Consider the following 24581-nt stretch of genomic DNA (forward strand, 5'->3'; position numbering starts at 1 on the left):
GCTGTAATTATATCGCAGAACTGGTTGTAGCTTTGGCTTGGACATCTGAAAGGGAAACCCTTGTAAATAACTTAGTTGGACCACATCTGTTGGATTTGCATCTTAGTGTAGAGTATAAAAGGTGATAGTAATAATGGCTAATCATATGGTCGGGTATGGTCTGTTCACAGAAACTGCCATTCCAGACCAAGGCCTGGGGAAGATGTATTTTGAAATTGGGGAGGAGGGTGAGTAGGGGAAAGGGGAGGGAGGAGGCAAAGCGCTGCTATTTTTAAAGACTTGCAACTTCTTCATAGTGGGTGTTTCTTAATGTGTGTCCTGACTCTTTCAGTGGAGATTTCTAAAGACCTATGTAATGGAGTTATTTTGAATTTATTATGGAAAGTGCATTTTCAGTATCCTTCTGTTCTTATCATTCGCACATACCTTAGAGAGGAAGGTTTTTTCTGTAAGTAGTTCAGGTAGACTTTATTCATTAATAAATGCTTTTGGTTTTCTTGTATTTAATCATCACTATAAATTCATTTAGCTTCTGAATTTATATTTGTGGCTTTTTTAGCTTGCTTTGTACCTTGTGCTGGAGCATCTGCATTCAGACCCCAGCTGACCAGCTGTAGATAGGTGAAGCAGAATAGAAAGCAACTTGTACTTCCATAGTTACATTGACTAAGCACTGCTCAGAGTGGGTCTGAATGCTGCTCTCATTTTTCATCTGCCAGCTCTTTTACTGCAAGACTCCAGCGTTTGGTTAGATATTTTGTGAGACATATGAGCAACATTGTAATCCTAAATTTCATTTATGCAAAGTAATCTAAATGCAGCTGAAATCCTGAAAATTTTAACAAGCCCAGATAATTTTAATTGAGTTGTAGTTGAAAGGAATATGATGCATTAAAAGGATGTAGCTTCAGCGAGGGTACCAGATTTTTACTTGTTAACTTGCCTGATTTGCATATGTGGGTTGTGGTGGAGGTGTTATGTTTTGGAACTTAGGTTTGCAGGCAGTGTAAGACCTAATGTGCTGTAGACTTAAGCTTGCATCCTTCTTACCAGTTGAACCTGAAAAATGCATATTTACAGATACAATATGCATCTGTACAAGGACTTCTAAATTATAATTTAGTCACAGAAAGGCATTTAATCCATGCTGAGGAACAAATAATCGTACGACTTTTTTGGGGGTTTTGGATGACAACTATGTGCTTATATTGATACAAAACCATGTTCTGAAAAGTCTCTGAGCTTTAGTTGTACTGAAAACCAATTGGCCAGTCCCTAAGTGGTAGGTATCTGTGCATTTTACATATTGTCCTTGCTATTTTATTTTCGGATTAAAGAATCCCAGTGTTATAACATAATTAGAGAGTAATTTTAATTACACTCTCTAAAGTAGAAAAGCCTTGAGTCTTCTGCTTCCCTGGTCTAACCAGCCCATACCAGGCCAGCCAAGCTCAGCGAGTCCTTTGCCCTACCTGATGAATCTGAGTGATCCTAGAGGAATGAATGACATGTTCATGAATGAAAGAGAGGAAACAAGTGGACCTTCACTGAACTCTGAAGCTTAGTGGTTAGAAGAGATTGAGATCATTCTTCCCACTCTAGTTTCTGTTCTCTTTAAATGGCTATTTAATATTAGCACATAAATAGGCTTAGTCTGAAATCCAGCTCTGCCAGCTTGCAGAGAACTCCCCTAATGGCAAAACTGTGAAGTTGAGCTTCCTTGTGTAGTGTCTGTAGGCCTTGCATCCCTTTCAGTCATGGTGCACAGCTTTATCCAGAGTGGAGGATGTCTCCATGCCTTTTGAACAGGTATTTAAAAGTCTTTTTCAGAAAATGTTTTAAATGTAAACAGTATTCCTCTTCTCAAATTAAAAAAATGAGTTTTGTTTAGATCTTTCTAAGAGAGAGTCCAGGTGCTTTACCTTGAGAAGGGAGCCCTGCCAGTTCTGGGTGGACAGGGCACCCCCAGCAGCTCTGCCTAGACAGAGGATGAGGAGGAGGAAGATGTTTCTTAGGTGCTCGCTGTACTCTGGGCCAGAGTTTCCTGCAGCACAGAGCGCTGCCAGCGCTGGATGAAGGATCATGGTGGTACGAAATCACAGCTGCCATTCTTCCTCCTGATGCTTCATCTGAAACACCCTGATCCAATCCCAGTTTGGGCACCTGGAACTGGTTTCTGAACCCTGCTTTTGCCAAATAGGTCCTTTAAGCTTCGTTTCTCGATTCTTGCATAGGCTGAAGGTTTGTACTGCTAGGAGGGTGGAGTGTGCATAAGGTAGCTTTGAACACTACTTATTTTCTGTATTCAAGAAGGACAAAGAGAATCAGCTGCTGCTTTACTGCCTCCTGGTGAGGTAATACACAAGGTATGCCACCTGTGCATTGGTGGGTGCTGCAGCTCTGGGACCTTCTTCCTTAGATTTAGGCTTGGCAGCAAAGAGTTGTTTATGCTGCAGACTGAACTCACCGTAGTTTCAGAATGAGCTGTTTTCTGGAGGAACCTTCTATTTGTGAGAGCAGGGCAAAATTGGATGAGTGGGCCCATGCCAACAAAGGTCTGCAGTGAAGGAAGAACAGAAGCTGTCAGAAGAACAGATTGGAAGTGGTACACCCCAGTTAGATGTCGAGATTTAGAAGTAATTAGTGAGTATGAAGATTAGGTAGTGCAAATTTTAATTTTATTTTTGTGGGAAAAGGAGTTGGGTATCTTCTAACACTTTTGTGTTTGTTGTGTGATTAGGAAGCTCTCTAAAGAGAATCTGCTGGTATTTGCCAAATACTGAATTTTAATTTTTAATATGACAGCCAATGTTTTTCCATTATGGAGGTATGTTTAAAACTCACTGGGTATCAATTCTAGGTGCTTGCTTAGCCTTCAATAGTGTAATTTCTCAATCTGTTCTACAGGCATTTTTATAGTGTTTTTTTCAGTTGAACCCCAAGAAAGAGGAAAGTATTATTTCTATTCAAGCAGAAAACTAGTGCCTAGAAGTAAAAGCAAACTCATAGTTCTGAGTTCTTCACTTGTAGTAATTTCTCTAGTGTCTGATGTGTGCTTTAGGTACAGGACTGTTGCATTCACATTTTAGAGACTAACAGAGCCTACTTAAGTATTCATACTTAAGTATTTCTCAAAAGGACTATTTTACTCCAAGTAGTGAAAAAAACTCTCCTTTTCATTAATCTAATGCTTCTTCTCTAGAAGAAAAAGACCAGAAAAATTATTTTATTTAGATTGGATGGAAATGTAGACTAAATTATTTAAGTATATTGCTATGAAATATCACAGAAATGTGTCTTTGAGTTGACAATGTTTTGTAGCTGTGGTTTATGATCAGGATGAAAATCTGCCTCTCAGTCTAGGGATTCTGTGTAATATTAAAACATACAAGAGATGTAATTATTAAAATTTATTAATTGTGAAATCAGCATCTTCAGTCAATGATAGTTGATGTATTTAGTGACTTAATGGTGATTAAGTCTGGAGAACTATATTTGAAATTACAAATTGCTCAAAAGTTTAGTTGAAAATATTGCTTTCCAAATACTTTGAAATTGAAGTTTGGTTTTTATTCAGAGAACATAAGACCTCTTTAAACAAGGTCAAATTTTTCAGTTTTTGAAGTTCTGTGTGTGTTGCAGCCTTATTTTCAGAACGCATTTTTTCTACTTTTAAGAAGTAGTTAGAGGATTCTTTGTAAACACTGGTATAACACTTTCAATCCCAAACATGGCTTCAACCTTTCAGGTAGAAACGCTGAAGTGTTTGGTAGAAGTGAAATAAGGAAAATCCTGTTTCTTCTGAAGTGTACTTGACAAATGTCTGGGGATTTTCATATGTTCTAGCTGTGTAGAGATGGCAGAAATAAGCACACACTGAAATCCTTAAGTCTTTTTTAGGAAGAGTTGTTTTTCTTGCAGTCATCTTAATGTAATGGATTGTTTTGAGTACTCATCTTCGGGTAAAAATGGCAATTTTGGTAAAAAGTATGGCCCCCATTCTGCCCTTGGCCAAGCTGCCAGCCACTCTTGCGCACCCATGAGATGAAATTTAGGAGTTCATTGGAAGAACAGATTAATAGATTCTAAATCTCAGCAAACATTTGCACATATTCAAGTACAATAGAAGAACTCTACTGGTCTCCCTTTTCCTTCTTTCTCAGTTAAGGGACACCTATGGATAGCTCCTTCTCAGGTGGGAACCTCACTGATTTATAAGAACAAAATATAAACTCTTCAGGCATCTGTAGAGATATAGAGGAGGGGTAGGCAGAAGTAGTCAGTCATACCTAATTGACTCTGTGTACAATATCAGAACTTTCAGCTGTCTGGCCATCGCCTTGTGTTTTATTGGGGAACTGATACACAGACTGTCGTCTAGAAAGTGTCTGTGATAGAAAAAGCATAACTCAGATTTGTACTCTCAGGTTTTTTAAACTTTAGAGACAAAAGAAGCATTGTATAAAGCTTAGATTAATTTTGTGTGTATGTGAATCTACCTTTGTTTTAATTTGAAATTAATGAACTAATTCTGTCAGATAAAATTATAGGTTCCTACAAGTCTTATACAGACAATCCTCTAAAAATGTCTGACAATGTGCAATTTTAAGCTATGGAAGACTATTTTAAAGTTGTTTAGCTTAGTCTTAAAATCAGATATTTCGAGGTGCTCGTGCATCTTCAGAACATGTAACCTTTAATATTTTCCTGTAGTAACTTTTGAATTTAATTACATATTTGCAGACAATTACATTGTCTCTTGACTCTTCCCCCTCACACTTTCCCACTCTCATGGTCTTGATAATCTGAAATATACGTATTACTTGGAATTTCTTTCAGTGGAAAATGTGAAAATTGAAGACAATGCTTGTAACCAAAGTGTTCTAATGTGTTGGGGTTTTTTTGGCTGTTTCCCTGCTCCCTACCATGCCCACAGCCTAGTCCAGATAACTTTATAGGTATTCCTTCCCAAGTTTTATTTATTTTTCTCTCTAAGGTAAAATGATGTGATAGTTTTCGTATCCGAACACTGAATATGAATATTTTTTATCCCCTCCTGCTTTTTAGGTGTTCTTTGGACTTTTATTGAAAAAGCCAGGTAGGCAAGCTCCTTTTGTATGTGTGTTTAGTTTAGATTGTGCTAGTTTAGAGTATAGTGATTTTTTTTTTTTTTTCAAATGATAACTGTGTTCCTTAGCATCATCTTCTGGGTTTGGGTCTTAATTGCTGCTGTAGCTTATGTTGTTGTAGACATGTGTGGATAATTTTTGGATAGCTACAGTTATCAAATAGTAGAACAGTATGTGGCAAGACTTTTAAAATTTGTTTTTGGTTGTGCAATATTGCTTGATTGTGTCTGTGTTGTAAAAATGTCATTTAATGTGTTAAAGACCAAATATTTTCATGACTTTGCTTTCCTAACTTAGTTCAGTAATATAGCATTAATGCTTGGGGTTGAATGTTTTCCATCTTGCTCTTCATTAGGCTATTTTGACAAAGATTTTTGAATATTTGGAGAATTTTCTTTTAAAAAAAATATTGCTCATTAGAATTTCTAGTTTTGTCTTTGAATTTTTTATTTTACTGGGAGGACAGTAATTCTTTAAACACTGTTTTTTTTATAGCCAACATAGTTGTCAGTAAGTTTAATATTTTCTTTCAAAATATTTATTCAGTTAGGTAGTGTGTGGATAGAAATAAGCTTCATTCTTTGGTCAAACGTGAAGCAATATGGGTGACATTATGTTTAGTTCAAGCTCCTATGTTATCAGGCATACTTTGTAGACCAGAATTTCAAAAATAGACATTCTTTGGCTGTTGGAAGTTTTTTAATTAAAATGTGAAATGTCTGAGTGGGTGGATCTCCCAAAAAAAATCATCAAATCCTTCCATTAAATTTTATTTCTAGTTTTCTTTTTAATAATTGAATATCAGATTTTTATTTCTTGTACCTAAAAAAGCCCTGGAGTGACTGGTTATTTAATTTCTGGAGCATTACAAGTGTTGCTCAAACAATTTTTTTTCCTCCGTGTAAATGGTGTAGGTGGTGTGTGATGATAACGTTTTGAGAGAGAATAGGGAAGCAATCAGAACTGCAGTGCTAAATTATCCTGGCACGTAGTGACTTGTATAAAGATTTCTGTTGAAAAATTTTTAAGGTAACAAGAACTGTAGCTATCTGCTTCTATGGGCTCTCTTATTCATTAGCTTGCTTCTGCTCTTTTTGGGGGGTTTGGGTTTGTTTTGTTCTGTTCTGGGTTTGTTTTCCAGAGGTTTCCAATCCAGGACTGGTATTCAGTTTTTGCTGCACTAAGGCAAACACTACAGTCTAGGTGCAGTTTACAATGATGAGTGCAACTTGAGCACTTTCTGTATCAAGGGGTTGGGTGCATTTTGGCAGCTGTGTTGTCTTAAATCCTAGTCTAGACAAGAGAATTAAAGGTGTGTTGTGGGCATGTTATCCTTTATCAACATTAATGTCATAGGGCTCGCTCAGTACATTTGGGTGCTGTACTCTTTAAAAATGCAATGGTGACAATATTTTAGTTATTGTCTTGGTTAGCCCTAGACTGGGTGAAAGATCAGGTGAAGGACAAACAGAAGGAATGTTTTTAGGATTGATTGGTTTGTTTTGAAATATCACTTGTGTCTTGTAGATGGAGCTGTAACAATTTTTAAAATATTGTCTTCTGCAAAAGTCATGGTAATGAGGAAGACAATAAAGCATTTTTTAAATATTAGGATCTAATAGGGTAGTGGTCCGTGGTAAAATAAAATACAGTTCTCGCTTTAAAGAATGGTTTGGGGACTTCCATTATTGTTCTTGTTAACAGGTAGCCACCTTAACTAAAAGATTAATAGTGTTTGAGATTCCCATGCGAGTTTCAACTCAACTGCAATTTAATTTGAACTGGAAATGAATTGGATAAGGCACTGAACTTAAGTGCTCTGAATGTTGTGAAGAAGAGCTTTGATCCTGGATTTCTGATTAATTGCAAGAAAGGATGCTTTCAAGAAACAGCCAAATAGGTCACCACAAGCCTATAAGCATGTCTGCTGAATTATGAGCAAGTTTTCAGAGGAGAATGTTTGAATTGTTTGCCCTCTTACCCCTAATATATTTTACAGTAAAGAGTGTAAGCCAGGACTGATCAACCTACTTTACCTCGTTAGATCTGGTTGCAGTTTCCAGGACTGCTGTAGCATCTTTCAAACTGCTGTACAAAATCTTACTTGAAACATTTTATAAAGTAATTGGAATGCTTCTGTCTTTTCAAAAAGCTCTGAACTTTATAAGACCAATATATAAATGCATAAATTCTCTCCTCAAGAATTCTTTTTCTTTTGAAATGTCCTTACTATGTTTTTAATTTAATGTATAAATTTTAGAAACTCCTTGGTTTTGTTAGAACTAAACAATGAATATAAAATGTTGAGGACTTATACCATTTTCCCCCAGAATTTATAAATGAGTGGGAAAAAAAATCTGGTGGGTTTTTTTTTTTCACCCACCTCTGTATTTAATGATGCAAAATGCTGAACAAGTGTATTTTTTTGAACTATGACATCAGTCCTAATTTGTATACTGCTGTTTGTAAATGCATGTTTTTAGGAAGGTATGTTTTCAGTCTGTGGATTACTTTCCAGTGCCAAAAGAACTTGATGTATTAATAGGTTTTCCTAGTATCACCAGGTTCAGAATTTGTCCCTCTTCTGCTGAAATAATTCTGCTGAAGGCCTGTCACACAGTGGTATTTTGTGGTTTATTTGTGGGGTTTTTTTTAGCTTCAGGAATTCAGGTTGGGGTTTTTTTTATAATTTGGAGGGCAGAAGATGGTCATGTTGAACTATTTCTTCTGGAGGACTTTATCAGATGCCTTTTATACCCCTCTAACCCCACAAAGCAAAAAAAACCTAAACTGATCTGAGTGTTTTTTAGTCTCCAGTTAAATCCAGGCTCTCCATCTCAGTGCTTAAAGAAGGCATCTGCTCTGTTATAACAGTCTCAGATACAGTTAGATTCTTGGTAGCTGACATGCATGTCACTCCCTGCAATGCCTGGAAGAGAGAAGAATGAGTCACCTTCTGCTGGGTTGAGGCTGCTGCAGTCCACTGTCAAAGTCCAAGTGAAAATGTGGAGTGAGTTCTCCCATTGCTTTCCTTTGGGTGTGGTTTTAGGTTTGGAGGGAGGGGAGTCGTGGTTGTCAGTGTGGTAGCACTTAAATCTGTTCAATCTGCTTGGATTCTGTAGCAGATGAGCTCCTCAGGATGCATGGAAGCTTTGAAAGTAGGAGAGGTTGGTTTTGTTATTGCACCAAATGTGCAGGATGCAAGCAGGCACTCCTGGCATCAGTCTTGTGAACATGCAGTGCTCTGGAACAGATGCCTTTTTAAAAATATTTTTCCCTGATGCCAACCTTCTCTTTTTATGCCTTTCATTTAGAAATAAATGAGACCTGGCCCTTACAGGAAAAAACCACTAAGCTATTTTGGGTCATTTCCTTAGGAATCTGCTGTATTCTAAGGTTTATAATACTGTTGCAGCAAACCACTCAAACTACCAAATCATATATGCAGAATCTTTTCTCTTGAGAAACAGGCTTGGCCACGCGTCAAAACACTTTAAAAGAATGGGAGAGAAATGGAAGTCAGTATGTCATCATGAAGCAGCAGCTGACCTTTCCTGAAATATTATGGTCACCCTGACTAGGGGAGTCTTCTGGTGATCATTAACTATATGGGATATCAATTTTGCATTTTTGCAGTGACTTCCCTGAAGAGAATAAGCAGTCCTGAGAAATCACTGGGTACCAGTCCTGCTACCTTTCTTTATCTTGTATATCCGATCTTTTTCTGTTGTTCCCTTGGGATTTGTGAATTTGCCTTCTTTTGTTTGTACTTACCTTCATAGTGGTATGTCTTCAACAAAAACATTGAAGAATATATTCTGAACCTCTCTTGCAGTTGAGTGGTTAGAACAGTCTTCTGGGAAAAGCAGATGTGAAACTCCTGTGTCTAAAGGAGGTGTGTAGTGCAGGTCTGTCACCTCATTGATCAGGGTTGTAATCGTTGTACTATGTTAAATGTGAGAAACACCATTGACACCACTTGCTTTTATTCCCAAGGTTTTCTGTGGAAGTGATAGCTGTTGTGGATTTGTTGCATATCTTACTATTGTTGTGTTAGTAGCCTCAGTAAGCAATGTTTAGTGAATTAGGCCTCTTGAGGGACTTGGCTGCTTGCATGAGTCTGCAGAGACCTTAGGTGTGTGACCCTGTTTTGGTTCCAGTATGTGGCTCAGCTGAGCTCAGCTCTAGGCCTTCAGACAGATACCTTGTTTTGACAAAAACTTTGGATGGGTGCAGCTTTTCAAGAAATTTATTGGGGAGCAGTCTCCTGGTCATGGGCCTCTAAACTCTTCTGGAGTCCCAGTATATTTATCTACATCAGTTTTGCTTTCATACCCAGAAATATTTGCCATCAGAATGAGTAAATCTCTCTACCTCCTTTTTCACATCAGTTTCATTCTGTATGCATTGAGCAGTGAGTTTCTGAATGCCTTTGTATGACGTTTTTAGTATAGAATATGGAGTAGGCCAGAGGCTCGATGATCAAATCATCCACAGCATAGGATAAACAAGTCTTGTGCTTCAGATGCTTCCCTTCTCTAGAAGGAGTTCTATGCACAGCTTTTATTATATTGCTGATTATAAAATTTTATTTTGAGTAGAATCTTCTTAGGTGTCTATCCTTATACAAATCATTTGTCTGAGGGGTGATAGACTCTTTTCTAGAAAGAAACTGGAGAAGATGATGATATCAGGATAGCCTGTCAAGAGTCCATAGAGTTTTAATGTTAAGTATCAAACAGGAAGAAACTTGATTAGTTTGCCTTCACTAGGTATCTCTTCTGTCTGTCTCTTAGTTTGGGTGTCTGCAGCCTCACTTAACATCAGAAGCTGGAGATGCTCAGCAGTCTCCTTTCATGCCATCTGTTTCTCCAGTATTTGGTTAGTTAGCCGTGTGAGGGAATCAATAGCCTTGTGCTCCTTGGTCCTTGATGTTCTAGAAAATTTAAGCATGATGATGCATTCTAGAATTTCACTCAATCCAAATTTCCCAGAATTCATTAAAACTGGGGAGAAGCCAGGCTGCCTGCTTTGTGTGGCTATGTTTTGATGGGAGTGGGATTCAAGAGTCCTCTGCTGCCTTTAAAGATAACAAAATGGATCAACTGATAATTTTGCCTGGGCTGAATGAATGGGTTTTTATCTAATGGTCTCACCTTTAGTCTGGTACCATACACGATGTATTTGTCCCATCTGGGATTTTGTAAGCTCTGTTACTTAACAAAGTATCACTGTCTTCTTATATTGTTGTTGCAGATTTCTGAGTCTGTTTTACTATCTAGCAGTTTGTAGACAAACTTCTTGTAACTCTTTTATTTCTCATGCTCTCTTCTAACCAGATCTCTTAGCAACCAAAATCAGATACTTGCTACCTGTCAGATGAGTCTGTTAACAATGGTTGGCAAGGAATGCTGTTCCTATTACCACTCTGTAAAGTTCCAGTTTTTACATTGTGGAATGGTCCTGCTGCCACCAGGCCTTTTGCCCCAGATTCTGCACTGACCATGTAATTGGAAGGCTTGCTCCTCACCTGTGTGAAGGTGGTTTTCAGGAGCCACAAGGAGCAAATGCAGTCCTTGGACTGTCTCCTGATGGACTGGAGCTACTGTTCCTTTCATCTTTTTGATTCACACTGTTTGTTACACTTGTAATTGCCAAGAGCTCAACTACTGGGCTGCAGTGATGGTTTGTAGACAGGACATGTGAACATTTAATGGGAAGCAGGGCCCTTTCTCAAGGGAAGGATGTGACAGACACTTGCAGATGATGTGAACCTTCCATCACAAGACTAAACTGTAGGAGGTGTGCTCAAAGGGCCTGTATCTCTAAAAATTACATCACAAGAAGCTGAAGATAAACATAATGGTAACGTGATGGTGGAAAGGTGGTTTATCCAGACTGCTTCATCTTAGGTACTTTAGTAACTCTTTGAACAAATCCATGCAATTCAGGTTTACCTGCCTTTCCCTTGTGGAAAGGAAAACAACATATACTGAAAACTACCATTGGAGTACTTGAACTTAAAATGGCCAAATTGCTCTGGAACTTAAGGAAGAGAGAAGGCAGGTACTATGAATTGCAAGACTTACTAATATGTCCCTAGGCTTGACAGGAACACATTGGAGAAAAAAAACAACCCTGTGTTTACAAAGTTTTCACCTCTGGAAAGATTTGCTGCATTGTAGGCTCTACAGAGGGAAGAAGTATGATTTTTGAAAAAAGAAAATATTTTATTTCCATGGCTTCTCAAGAATTTAGTCACTCAATATAACTGCTACAATTTATTGCAGGATATTGCCTTTTCTATTTTTTTTTCTCACAAACTATATTTGGTAAAAAAATAAAGAGAAAAGCATCATTTTTTAAATTAGTCTATTCAAAAAAGAAAACAAATAACCTAAAGGTGTGAAATCACATAACTGGGGGAATGTTGAATTCTCCTCCAGATGGTTTTTTAGTCAGAAATAGTGACTGCCACTGTGGTAGCTTCATCTGCCAGAGAGGGACAATGGTGAGCTCAGCCTTGGATGAAAGCTGAGAAGGCACACCTTGAAAGTCCATCATTACTCTAAAATTAAGCAATTGTATTCCCTTCCTAGCTGGGATAATTGGTCTGGTAATTGAAGTTTACATTCTCCTCCAAGAAATGATCAAAACGCTTGCTTTGAAAGACTTTGTCTGTCAGCAAGAAATGTGGTTAGATTAAAAGGACTGGGAACAGTCTAGGCTTCACACCTCTGCACACACCTTCAGATTAATTGGAATGGCCTTTCTGAATAGGACAACTTAATGTGGAAAAAATAATTAATGAACTATTTTCAGGAAATTCTAGTTACCAATTAGTGATTCAGTGAAGAAGGTGTAATGGACACGGGGGTGTGTGTACAGTACCTTTAAACATAATCTCTTTCTTAAAAGAAAACCTTCTTTTTCAAATATTTCAATATTTTTCTAGTATTTTCTTACTGTTACTTTAGAGGGTTAAGTATACAAATTACCATCCTTTCTGTACCTAAAATATGTCAAATAGACATGTAAATATTGGAGTAATATTTTGTTTCTTGGAGTAAAATGAAGAACATGGGCTTTTTTAAAATTAAGTTTGCTCAGAAAGAGACAGTTAAAATGTATGTAAAACATACACACAAATATATGCATATATGTACACAAGAGGTTTTCAGTCTTTTAGCCATCTGGGGTCAGGACTCAGGATAAAAGGAAAAAAGTAATGAATGGATTCTATCAGGTTCTGCAGTCATCTTCTGTTTAAAAAAATTAAAATAGGCTTTGTCTACATGTGAAAATTATTTCACCAAATTGCTTCTGAACAAATTTGTTTAAACCAGTGTAAAGCCACGCTGTTTGTCTCATACCTAATTTGAGCAATATGAAAATTGGTATCCATGCGGGAATTCACAGCATTTTAAAGAAATTTCTTAGATTTGCCTGGCTTGTTTGTGTTTCCCTCTGAAAACAAAATTGTGTCAGTAAGAAACATATGCACTGATTTTGTTCTGTTTCCCTGTGTCACACACTTGTGCATGGGTTACCCTTTGTGCCCTCCCCGTCTCTGGGTGACGGCGGATGGCCGGCACACGGCCACGGCAGAGCGCCAGCGCGGAGCTGCTGCCCAAGGGATGCTGGCAGCCAGAGCCCTGGGCTGTGACCCCAGCACTGCTGACACAGCCTGGGCACAGCCGAGGTGCACACGTCCCCAGAGGTGCCAGCGTGGTGGTGGTGCAGCCCCAGGGGCCAGCCTTGCTGGTAGGGTTAACAGGTACGAGATAAAATAGTCTGCAGGCCTGACTGGCTGCCACAGAGTGTCTTCATGGACAATGAAATGGCTGTCAGACAGGTTAGTAAAACTCTTCTGGGAAAGAGGAGCTTTTTATAACCTAGAGTAGACACAAGGAAATAAACGTTTATACAGTAGTTAAAATATAAATAGCTTGACATCTGAGATGATGACTATATCTGAGTTCCTCATTCTAGATGGCTTCATTTTGATAGTTAATCAAATATTAGATTTGAGATATTCATGCACACACCTGTGTATGTGAGAAAAAGTAAAATTTTTAGATTTCACTGTTTTATATTTAATGTCATCTTACAAACAAGTTCTTACTAGGAAGTGTCTGGATATTCAAATGGATTATATTCACAACACTGATTCAGAATGAAGTAGTCTGTTGTTTTTCTTTAATTGGTACCCATCGTATTGTAGAAAGAATGAAAAAATCTCCTACGAAAATTATTTCTGAAGTTTATGCTCAAGACAATAGGGAAGTTATCAAGAAATTGTTCTCTATATTTATCTTTATTCCATTTAAAGGTAGTATGTTGGGAGGCAGTATCTTGTATTTGAAGATGAACCAGGATTTTATTTTAATAAGAACAAACGAGTAACAATCAAAAAATCCTGGCACTTCTGAAGCTCTTATTTTGGTCTGTTCATCTTTAGATATGGAAACAGTTTCATTTAACAAGATTGTATACATTTTTTGGATACAATTTCTGGAGATAGAAAGTTGAGGTGTTGAAGATGGAGCTACCTTCTTAAACCTGTGGAGAATAAAACCTTCTTGGTGCTCTGTTTTGTCTAACATTCCAATTATTTATAGTAGGCATATGGTAATTTGATAAGTTGTTCTGTAAGGTAAGGGCCACCAACTTTCTGAAGTCATGGCAGAATGGTTTTGCTTACCAAGTAGAAAATAAAATGTTTTAGTAGAAACTTGGCAGTAGTGAAGAGGCTTTCAGAGCATCTGCCCATCATACTCGTCAAGGCCTTGGATTTTTACTTGGTAGAGGAGGGTTTGACTTTGGTCAAAAAGAACTGAAATAAGAATAGTATTTCTGTAATAAAAGAAAAAATGCATTTTATACTGTTTTGTCCTGAATTTTTTTCACTGTATCAGTGTGGTCACTTGCTTAGAGTTTCTGTAAAGTAGTCCATCTTCTGAAAAGTATCCAGAGTTCCACCCTAATTGTACCATTGTGAGGAAGATCTGTCTCAACAGAGCATTTTTTGCTAAGTTTTTTTTATGTGCATTGTAGGATATTTTTATTAGCCTGAAGGACATTAAGCTGTATTCTTCTTTAGTTTCTAGGGCAACAAAAGTCTCTGCTTTGAACTAGACACACAAATTCTTTTCAGGCTATGCAGTATCATTAAAACTCCAGTATCTACCTGCCTTAGCTTCTACTTAGGGACTGATGAAAGAGCAGAAGTTCAGGCCAGGTTGTTTGCAAATTAGCCCTGTTATTTTTGTTTTACTTTCTGAGTTTTAGTGACCTGCAGCTAGGTTCATTGCAAACAGTCAAATTCTTTAAAAAGCAAATAAATAAAAGCCTCTGTGGAACTGCAGTTTGTATCAGTATGTAATGCTTGATTCTGCAGACTAGACTGTGGCAGTCAAATTATCAGAGGTCAGTTTTGTGAGCAAGGTTTGCATTTCAGGGGCCAGATCTGGGTAATGCCAAAAGTCAGGAGCACAGTAAAAGTTTTTTTTTTTGAGTAAAAGGTTCTTACCTTTTTTGGAGTAAAAGGTTCTTACCTCTAAATGGAAGAGAAACTGTTTCTTTGCCTGTGGTTCTGACTGGACAGGACAACATGATTGTTGCTGAACTCTAATCCTTTGGAAGTGGGTGATGCTACTGAGAAGGTTTTGAATTAATTGTTAGGTCTATTCTTGAAGACTGTAAAAGTGTAATTTTAATGAGCTAGAGAAAATCTCATTAGAATAGTTTAAACAAGTTTTGCAGTGAAATTTTTATCAGTGATTATAAATTGGTTAAAGTAATATAAGAGTATGTTGGCTTTGAAGAGTGAACTAATACTTTAGAGCACTATAGTCTTCTGGCCCTTTTAAAATGCATATCAATTTCACTACTTTTTGCTATTTTTACTTTATGTATCCACTAAAAAGTTTCAATTTTATAGTTTAAATAAACAAGGGTAAAGAGTTTGAAGTTGTCATTAACTTATGCTTGAGCTTTAGTTAATTCTGCAAAATCTGGTTAGTTCATTTTGCTTTCAAAATTCTAAGATGTACGTCTATCTCGAGGCCTGTAAGTATGATTATCACTTCCTCTACATAAATGAATAGCTATAAATATTTATGTAACTTTGGCATTTGTTTCTGAACCCATTTTCTATGTAAACAAGCATTATGCAACTCAGTTGTCCGCTTGTCTTATCTTCCTCCATTACCTGCCAGTAAGTTTTGAATTCTGCAGCACAGTTAAACTAAATTAAACATTAGGACAAATTCCCAGAGAGATCATGGAAAGCCTGTCCTTGGAAGTTTTCAGGACTGAGCTGTGCATGGCCCTGAAGAAGCTGGTTGAGATTTCCTGGCTGACCTTGCTCTGAGCAGGGGGTTGGACTGGAAACTTCCCAAGGTCCCTTCCTGCCCAGATCAACATCTGGAATAAATTAGAAATCTAAATAATGGTTAAGTTCTGTCAGAATTGTTGGTGGGAAAGACACACTGTCGCTGCTATATGGAAGAAACTGGCACATGCTTAATGCTATTTATGGACTGGAGAATGGTGAGGGGAAAAGTTGTAGGCAGAAGGAGAAACTAGAGCTTTAGATAGCAGCATTGATAGACTCTGTAAGAAACTAGACCTGCCATTGTGTTCATAAATTGCTTTACCCACTCTGCACTTTATACAAAGTCTGGATGCTGTTTCAGCTTTTTCAGGAGGATTATTAACAGTATTTTGTTGCAAAGATTTTGTTTTTTTTTTAGCTGAGCTCCTGGCATAAACTTAGATATATCTGAATTGGTACAAATCTCTTTGGTGCCTTTCTTTCTCCTCCCTCACCTTTATCAGTGTTTGCTTGTACAGGAAGTTTACAGTATATTTTAAAATATTACAGTAGTTTATCTAAACATTTGCACATCAAGATATGCTTCTGAGAGAAATTTCTTGTGACAAAGTATGTATTGATAGATAAATAGTAATGCATTTTAGGATCACTGTTGTTTGAACACAGCAGTGTAATAACTAAACTGTAGAGCAATTGGAATCCATAGATTTGTATGATGTGCAAAAGGCTCACATTGCTTTTAAGAGATATCTGCATTTTTCACTGCCTTTGTAAAGACCCCTATTCAGTCCCAGATCACCAGAACAGGCAGGTTTTGTGACCTGGTAGAGTTTTGTACAGAGGAGCAAGGAGGAGGAGAAATCCCTCAATGTCAGCGTATGTTTAAAGGTATTGTGAGCCTTTGCAGTTTCTGCTCAAGTTGGTGGTGTTGAAGTGGGATAATAACCTTGACTTTGACCCCAAAGCTGGTGTTCATGCTTCAAGGCACACCTAATCCACCAGCTTTATCCTTGCTGCTGACAGGTTTGATGTTGGCACAGAGTCTGCCCTAATGTTCCTGATACTTGTAAAGAAATCTTGAAATTTTGTGGTGTTCCATAGCTCACTGCTGAGAATAGCTGGGATGCAGGGTGCTTTTTCAGTTGAAGAGCAAGCAAAACTGCTGCTGCATGCTTCAAGATGTTCAGATTGCCTCCATCACTAAGGATGGAAGACCTCAGAAGTGTTTATGTGCCATAGGCAACAGAGGTTAAAGCTGACAACTCTTTTCTTCAGATGGAGAGCAGAGGTACAGAGTTCAAGGGACTTGCTAGAAATTGCACAGGTGGTCTGTAACAGGGTGTGAAACTGAACCCACATCTCTTAAATCACATGTCAGCATTCCTCTTGCTTGATACTTAATGCTTTTGCTCTAAGACATTGAGGATAAAGTTTAATTATAAGTGGTTATGTCTGAAAAAAGTTGTCATTTAAAAGAAATGTATTTTTTTGAGACTTCAGTATACAAATAAAAGATAGATGGTAGTTTCTTTAATTTTAGAATCTTCTATATGTTGCACATTTGGTAGATACTTGACCTATCCAGTCATGCTCATTGTGTTGGAATAAACAGTAGTATATTAGCATGGATATGGCTTAAAATATTCAAGGTAAGAAAACTAATATTATTATTAGAATAATTTTCAATTATGGATGCAAAGCTTAAATATTGAAATGTGAGGCCTAATATTCAGGATGTTGGGCTATTCCTACAGCTAGTAGCAGTAATTTTAAAAAAAATTAGGTGCTAGGAAATTTTTTTGAGCAATAACTTTTTTGTATTTAAGCAACTATAACATGACTCATAATATGTTAATAGTTTTCTTGACAATTAGACTTCTTTCAGTATGAACTGAGTAGGGAAACAGGAGCTAGATGAAATTGGTGCAGCTGTGAGAATCTCAGATTTGTAGGACATTCTGATTTTCTTGTTGCTGTTAGAAACAAGGGCATTAGTCACATTGGAAACAGCCAGGTACAACATTTGCTTTGTATTTACTTGTGGTTATTGCTTCTTAAGCTAAACCAAGGAACAGAAAATTCCCATTTGAAAATTCCAGTGTTTCTGAGTTGCTAAATGTGCCATGCATTTCAGGATTTCAGCAAGATGATGTTGATGCTCAGTTGTGAAGATGAGGATTTTGATTGGCATAGAGAGGGAACTCGAGGATTAAAATCTTGTTTGGATATGCTCCCAGCAAACCTGCTGCTAAGAAGGTAGATTTTATATATCCCTTAGAGTCTTTTCAGTCTTGATAATAGACTTCAGTGTTAGCTATGAATTTTAATGATAGATACTACGGAGAAGTGTCCTTTTTAAGGTGAAAATAAGCTCTTGTTTGTGAAGACTTTAGAGCTTCTGAAATGGCAGTAGATGAGAACTGAAGCTACTTGTGTCATTGTCTCCTTTTCATCCCCAGCACTCAGAAAGCTGATTTTCTTCACCTGTGCCACAGCCTTACTTTGCAGGGAGCAAACAGTGTCATGGGACATAGTTTAAACATTCATGGAGTTCTGCAAACTTAATGAGAAAATGTCTCCCTAACATCTTAATGATCACGGATATTTTTTGGGACTTACTTTAGTGACTAGTGAAGCCTTAGACATGTTGATAGACCTTTGAAATTTCAGATGCTCTTGACATTTTATCTTAAAAAACAAGAGGGACAGCTAAAAGTAGGCTCTATCTATAGTGACTTGCAGAAGCAGGCTGAAAACATGGAAGGAGTTTATTGTTATTCTAGTTCTCCTACGGAATCTTAGTTGCAGAAAATCCTCTGTAGATAGGAATTTTTCTCTGAAGTGAATGGAAATGACCTGTAAAGATCTTTGGTGTCCTTCATACAGAGGTGATGTGCATCATCCTGTTGCAGCAGGGAATGCAGGTTTACTGCATGGCCTTTAAGTGTGTGTGTTGGGTTGTGCAATCCGTGGTTCCAGTCCCTTGGAAGGTCTCAGCTGTAAGCTGCCTAGCAATAATGTGTGCAAGTGCTTTCGTTGAAAAGTGCTTATTGTGAGAGTTGGGAAGCAGATATTTATAGTGCTTCTGCATGCTGTGGTTGGTTGTTGTTTCTTGGGCTTTTGCTTGGAACTATTTTCTCTTAATTTCTTACAAGCACAGCATCAATGGTGAGCCAAATTGGCAAGTGAAGCCAGCTCTAACACCCACAGAACTGAATTGGCTTTAAAGTATTTTATTTAAACTGAGGGCATTATTTCCAGAAAGTTTCGTGTACAAGAACAAAGTTTCTGAAGCTTTTTCAAAAGTGATATGGTGTGGTGTTATTTATTATTCTAATATTATCCTCCCAAGTAGTTTTGCAATTATTATTTAATTTGCTGTCCTATGAGTAAGTACAATTATCATGACTTTATATACCTCAATCTATCCATCTAAAGAGGTTTTTTTTTTCCCAAAGGCTATGTAAGGAGTTCATGTCAAAGCCTAGAAGAAAATGTTAGATCCCAGTCCTGCAATTAGGCCATGCACTGTTCTTTATAGCAAACTGATTCATGACTCAGCCACCTAATTGCAGTGGGACTTCCAATAAACTCTTTAACATCTACTCATTTATAAAAATTATTTTAAGACTATTTTTTTAGTTGGGAGTTATTGCTTAAGAAATTAAATCACTACACAATATAGCTTACAAAACTGAATGTTAAATGCAATTAGTTAGTAAACTGGAATGACTTGTTTGCAGCAGAATCATGGGAGTTTTACAGCTGTTCTGTGTGGTTTTGCCTGAGAAGCTGTAATAATTTCCATTAGAGGGAAAAGTGCTCCAACTTTGCAGAAACCTACCTTTGTTTAGATTTAAGTATCTCTCTGACACATTTATGCATGTATACAGGTATTGCCATGTCTTTATTGGTGTCTATTTGCAGGAGTCTATGGAAACATAATTCTGCACAGTGACCCCCTAATAGCTGAAGTTTTTAAAGCTACTAAAATACAAAGAATAGGAGTTTGGTAAAAGTGAGATGTCTCCTCTGTCTGAGTGTCTTAAGCTAGTAATAGCTTCAGAAGTATGTGTGTATATATATAAATTTTTTTTTTTCCTGCTGCTTTAGTTCAAGAATTGGTAACTTCAGGAAAGGTTTAAGATGGTTTTCTCCTTGAAAATTCTGTGGTATTGCTTCTTCTCATCCTGGTGTTTGAGAGGCTCAGAATCAGGCTGGGGAGCACTCGGTGCCTTTTCTTATCCTCCATAGCTGATGTGAGTTTTAACTATCTAGGATTCTGCATTAAATATCCAAGTAATTACGGGAAAGGGATTAGAACAATTCTTGATAGTTACACTTGGAATATGTTCTTCCTCTAGATGAGGAAACTGCTTGTTCAAGTTATGACGGATTGTACTGAAGGCAATCAAAGTTTGCAAGTTACATTACAAAAGGATATTGAGTTATATTTAGGGTGAGTTTGTAAATAACCTAATAGATTTAACTGTCATTTCTGGTACTTTATTTCATATTACCCATAATTATTTTGCTGTGTATTTTGGCAGGATTTATACCACAAATTTTTTGTAAGTCTAAATTGAAGAACAGTTATTTTTTATTGATTTTTGATATTATTTGCATCATTTTCAACACTACTATCTTTATCCCTTAAATTAATTTCCTTTTTTAAATACTATCAAAACTGACAGAAATGCATTTAAAAAAAAAAGAGAGAGATGCCCTGTGTGTAGAAGGCAATAAAGGAGAGTTAGTACTGGAGGTAGAAGGTAATAAAGGAGATTTAGTACTGGAGACTCCTTTTGATTATTAGTAATCGTTATCCTGAAATACCTTTTGTATTTCAGTGGTTCTTGGTTTTATCATATAAAGCTGTAATCATGCATCTTTCCAAAAACTTCAACAGGACTTAAACTTGTTATAAAAAAAGTCTTTCAGAGTACATGGTATTATCTTGGTTTGTTTTTATTACACAGAATGATTTGGTTGAAAATATTTGGGTCTGATATGAAACTCAGGAAAAAAATCTTAGAAAAGAGACACCACTTCCAGAATGTGAAATTGGAAAACAGGAACCTGTTGGTACTTTTTTCTCTACTGACTACTACAACTCACACATGCACAGAGTGTAGGGGAACTGGGCAATCTCTACCACTGTTTAAAGGAATCAGATCAGTTTATTAGCCTTGGCATGTTTGGGGATTTTGTTTTTAAATTCTTGCTGTTTCAATCTTCATTTTTATTATATTTTCACTGCACATCATCTTTGTTTTTCTCTTTATCCAATGACAGTTCTAACCAGAAATCTGAGAAGTACCTTGTAAAAGAAGTTAGGTACTGCCCATGTTTTTTTGGGTGGGATTGAAGGTGGAAAAGCTGTGAGGAAAAAGTCTCTGAAGATCATTCTCATACCAATCACCTTGACACTTGCTAAATGTTCTAAGCTTTTATTCAAAGTGTACGTAGTAATCTAAACAGAAATGTGGATGATCTGTATGCCGTTTGAGTTAAGATAAAATATAGAAATATTTATTGCTGTGTGACATATAAGGCTGTGTGGTCAGTAGTGTATCACTGGGCCACATAAAACATCTGATGTTTGTGTATTTATTGATTTCATGTGGCTGTGGTGTCCATCCTCAGGAAAACTGAAGGATTTACTGTGGGTTATTGGTCCCAGGTGTTCATTAAAGATGGGTAATGGGGTGAGTTTTAGCACTGAATTTATCTAGAACTGGCAAGCACATTCTGATTGTCTTTATGGGGCAATGACTACCTTGCCAGTAGTGGAAACCCTAGATATGATGGCATTTGACTCTGTACTGGTGCCTTTCATAGGGCTGTAAATGACTGCAGTCCTGCTACCTCTTCAAGAGTCACTGCTGCTCAGTATCTGTCATATTGGAGCTAAAGATAATGAGATCATTTAAACAGGGTGAAGTGCCTTGTTCTTTAATCGTGTTCTGCAAACACGTGTAATTGGTCTTGCAAAAATTTGTTCCTGAGGTCTTAAAAAGTCAAGCCCTCCCCTGCTACATTTTTGAGAGTGTTTCTTACAGGCTCTGCTATATTTGCTCCAGAATACGTACTGTGCTCTTTGATACTGACAAAAGTAGCAGCAGTTCTTATTTTCAGGTGGCCCTCATGCTTTTCATTAGGAAAGATCAGTGCTGCTCAAAGGTTTTGAACCATACTGAGAAAATTGGATTTTCCTGCTCCAGAAATGAGCAGAACTGTGCCACTTTTCCATTGCTAAGGGAACAGGCAGGGGCAGGTGGGCTGCAGCAAAAGGCAAAACTTCTGCCCAGCTCCCACTGTGAGCTGAGCTGCTCTCTCACAGATCCTGTGATGGGAGCAGCAGCCTGGATTCAGGACTTCAGTATGGGTGGTGGGGTTTCAGCCTCTTTTGCTCTGCTACAGGTATTTGTGAGTAAGTTAGATCCTACTGGAGGAAGGATTTGTAAATTCCCATGTTTAATTTTTGTGGTTGTATGGAAGGTTCTGCATTGCTGCTTGGACATTGCAAGGTGGCTCTCTTTTTTTGTTTATTTGTTTTTTCCTTTCTCTTGGGCCACTGAAATTCAACAGGGTGAAAAAGAGATTATCTTCTTCCTTTCAGATTTCATTAGAATCATATAATTCCCCCACATCTGAGAAACTGCCCTTCCCTTGGTGGGCCTGGTGTGCTGCACAGCACCTGAGTGAGGGTGTCCAACATCTGGCTGCTCAAAGCTCTGAGTATCAGGTGGAGTCTCCAGATGCAGGCAGAAATTGCCTCCAGTGAGATCAGCAGCTGCAGTAAGGAAAGTATTGAGCCATGGATCTCCCCTGTTCTTTTCATCAGAAAAGAAATTGCCCAGGATACTGAGGCCGGAAATTCTGGCAGTGTTGAGAGGTAAAGGGTGCAGAGCTAGCTTCAGCTTCAGAGCTTGTAGAGTTTGATTTAGGCAAGATCTAGATTTTCCATAAAGTGTTGCCAGAACTCAAAACTGGAAAGTGTGAAGGCCCTTAGGACTCTGAATGAAGACACACAGTTCATCATCGCCTTGGTACTTGGGGAATCTGATACTTAGAAGTCTGGTCTGAATCCCTCTACTCAGCTTGGGTCTGGCAGGACTGATCCTGAGCTGGAGCACTTAGGTCCAGCTCATACTAGAGCCGGTCTTCTGCTCAGTATCCATGGACTGTTTTTCCATTATTTGCTGTATTCTAGGTAGTAGACACTGACTCTTCTATGTAAAAAGATAAATTGCATTTATAATATACAAGCATAAGTATATATAAAAATCTAAAATATGTGTCACACAGATTATGTATATATATAAAATGTTTTTTTTCTGTAAAATTAACCACTCAAAATCTAGGTAGTACAGGGATGTATTCTGCAAGGGCAACTTTATTTTTGCTAAGGAGACATAATGAGAGCTTTGCAGAAACACTTTCTAACACATTTCAGTCTTGTAAAGCTATTGGTTATTGGGTGAATCTGAATTATAAGGTGAATAAGGCTATTGACTGTAGCATCTCATTTTAGGTGGTGAGGGTTGGTAGTGAATTGAGTAAATGCAACAGGAAAAGCAATGCAGAAAATTGCTTCTGTCAGTTCCACCTAATAGTTCCTAGATGGTCCTCTGCAAATAAATTAAATTAGGCTTTTCACATCTTTTCTGTCAGCTCATCAGTTCTTTCTGTTCTTCAGTACAAAATATCACTGCTCCATTTCCCATGTGCTGAGTACTCATAGCATACCGACACTCAGATATTTAGTTGCCCAGCTTTTCTAGCATTCCTAAACCTTTTAAGCACTTGAATTTTTCAGGGGAACTGACTATAAGTCTGCAACAAGTGTGTTTGTGTTTCCTTATATGTTTCTCAACAATTGAAGTGATGTCACAAAACTCAGAGAAGTGATTATGTGTTTTAATTCTGGCTCATCTGTTTCTTCACTGGGCATTTCTCAAGCACCTGCTTTGAATTTCTCAGTTTTACCAGAGGGCAAGCCAGTGGAGAGTGAGAGGAAGTTCAGGGCCTTCAGAAATCAAGTAATGCAGTGAAGGGGGTACCCGATTCCATTTCCACTGAAGGATTTTTTTAATGCTGTATAGCAAATACAATAGGACACATGCATCTGAACAATAAAGATAAGACAGCAATTCAGTGTTTCTTTTTATCTCTTGAATGCCATCCATCTTATGTAATTAAAGACTGTGCTATCTTGTGTTTAAATGCAGGAGGACAGATTTCAAGATGCTTGTGTGTATTTTGGTACTTTATTAATGGCAGCTTAGCTCTTGCAAGTGTTCCAAAGATATCATTGTGCTAAACACTTATCCATGGAGTGAGAAATGGATTGTGTATCTTCAGATGGTAAATGAAGGCAGGATAAATGGTAAAAGTGAGGGGAATTCTCTGCAATTATTGATGACAGCCCTGGACTATGGATTAAATTACATTTTCTTAGTAAGCAAAGAGGCATAACAAAGTTTAGAATTTCAGCTACATCTTATGACATAGTTGGACAAATTTTTGATAGTAGTCTGGTGATGTAAGAGTTGCTGATGTGATTTGAGACATTATTGGCCTTTTTTCCTTTTGGACTCTGGAGGAGCCCACTGTCCCTGCAGCAGGAGCACACAGGGTACCTGTTCCAGTGCACAGTGGGGACAGACGGGGAAAACAGGCTGTTCCCCTCAAACGGATGAGGCAGATGCACCAGCACTGCTCTGCTGCCTTGCCTGGCAGGCAGGGAGGATGGGTGGGAGGGATGAAGAAGGTGGCTTAAGGAGGGTGTCGTCTTCAGCAGCTGCAGGTGTCAGCTGCGTCTTTTGTCTGTCCACAGTTCAGTCTTACTCCAGCAATTTGACTCAAAGCAATACTACTAAGAAAATATGAAGGAGAAATTCGGGTTTAAGTTAAGAAGGTACCATCTTGCTTCTCTTAGGTCTGGTTTGAGTGCTGAAAAGTCATGAGTGGTTTACTCTCAGTCCTAGTTGTTTTTGTGAGAAAACCTGTGTAAGAGGATTTTGGAAATAGGCCCAGTGTTTTCTTCTCTCTTTTCTTTTCTGTGGCAAATATGTAAATTTGAAACCTGATGGAACTCTTAGTTTCAT

The 24581-nt window shown here is 37.7% G+C and overlaps 1 protein-coding gene across 1 annotated transcript in view; it reads left to right on the forward strand.

The window, feature by feature from the left end:
- The window catches only part of RAP2A (RAP2A, member of RAS oncogene family), a 30770-nt gene that overhangs the window by 1286 nt on the left and 4903 nt on the right, over nucleotides 1-24581 (forward strand). The window lies entirely within an intron of this gene.

This window comes from Ammospiza nelsoni, chromosome 2 (assembly GCF_027579445.1).
Source record: "Ammospiza nelsoni isolate bAmmNel1 chromosome 2, bAmmNel1.pri, whole genome shotgun sequence".
NCBI lineage: Eukaryota > Metazoa > Chordata > Aves > Passeriformes > Passerellidae > Ammospiza > Ammospiza nelsoni.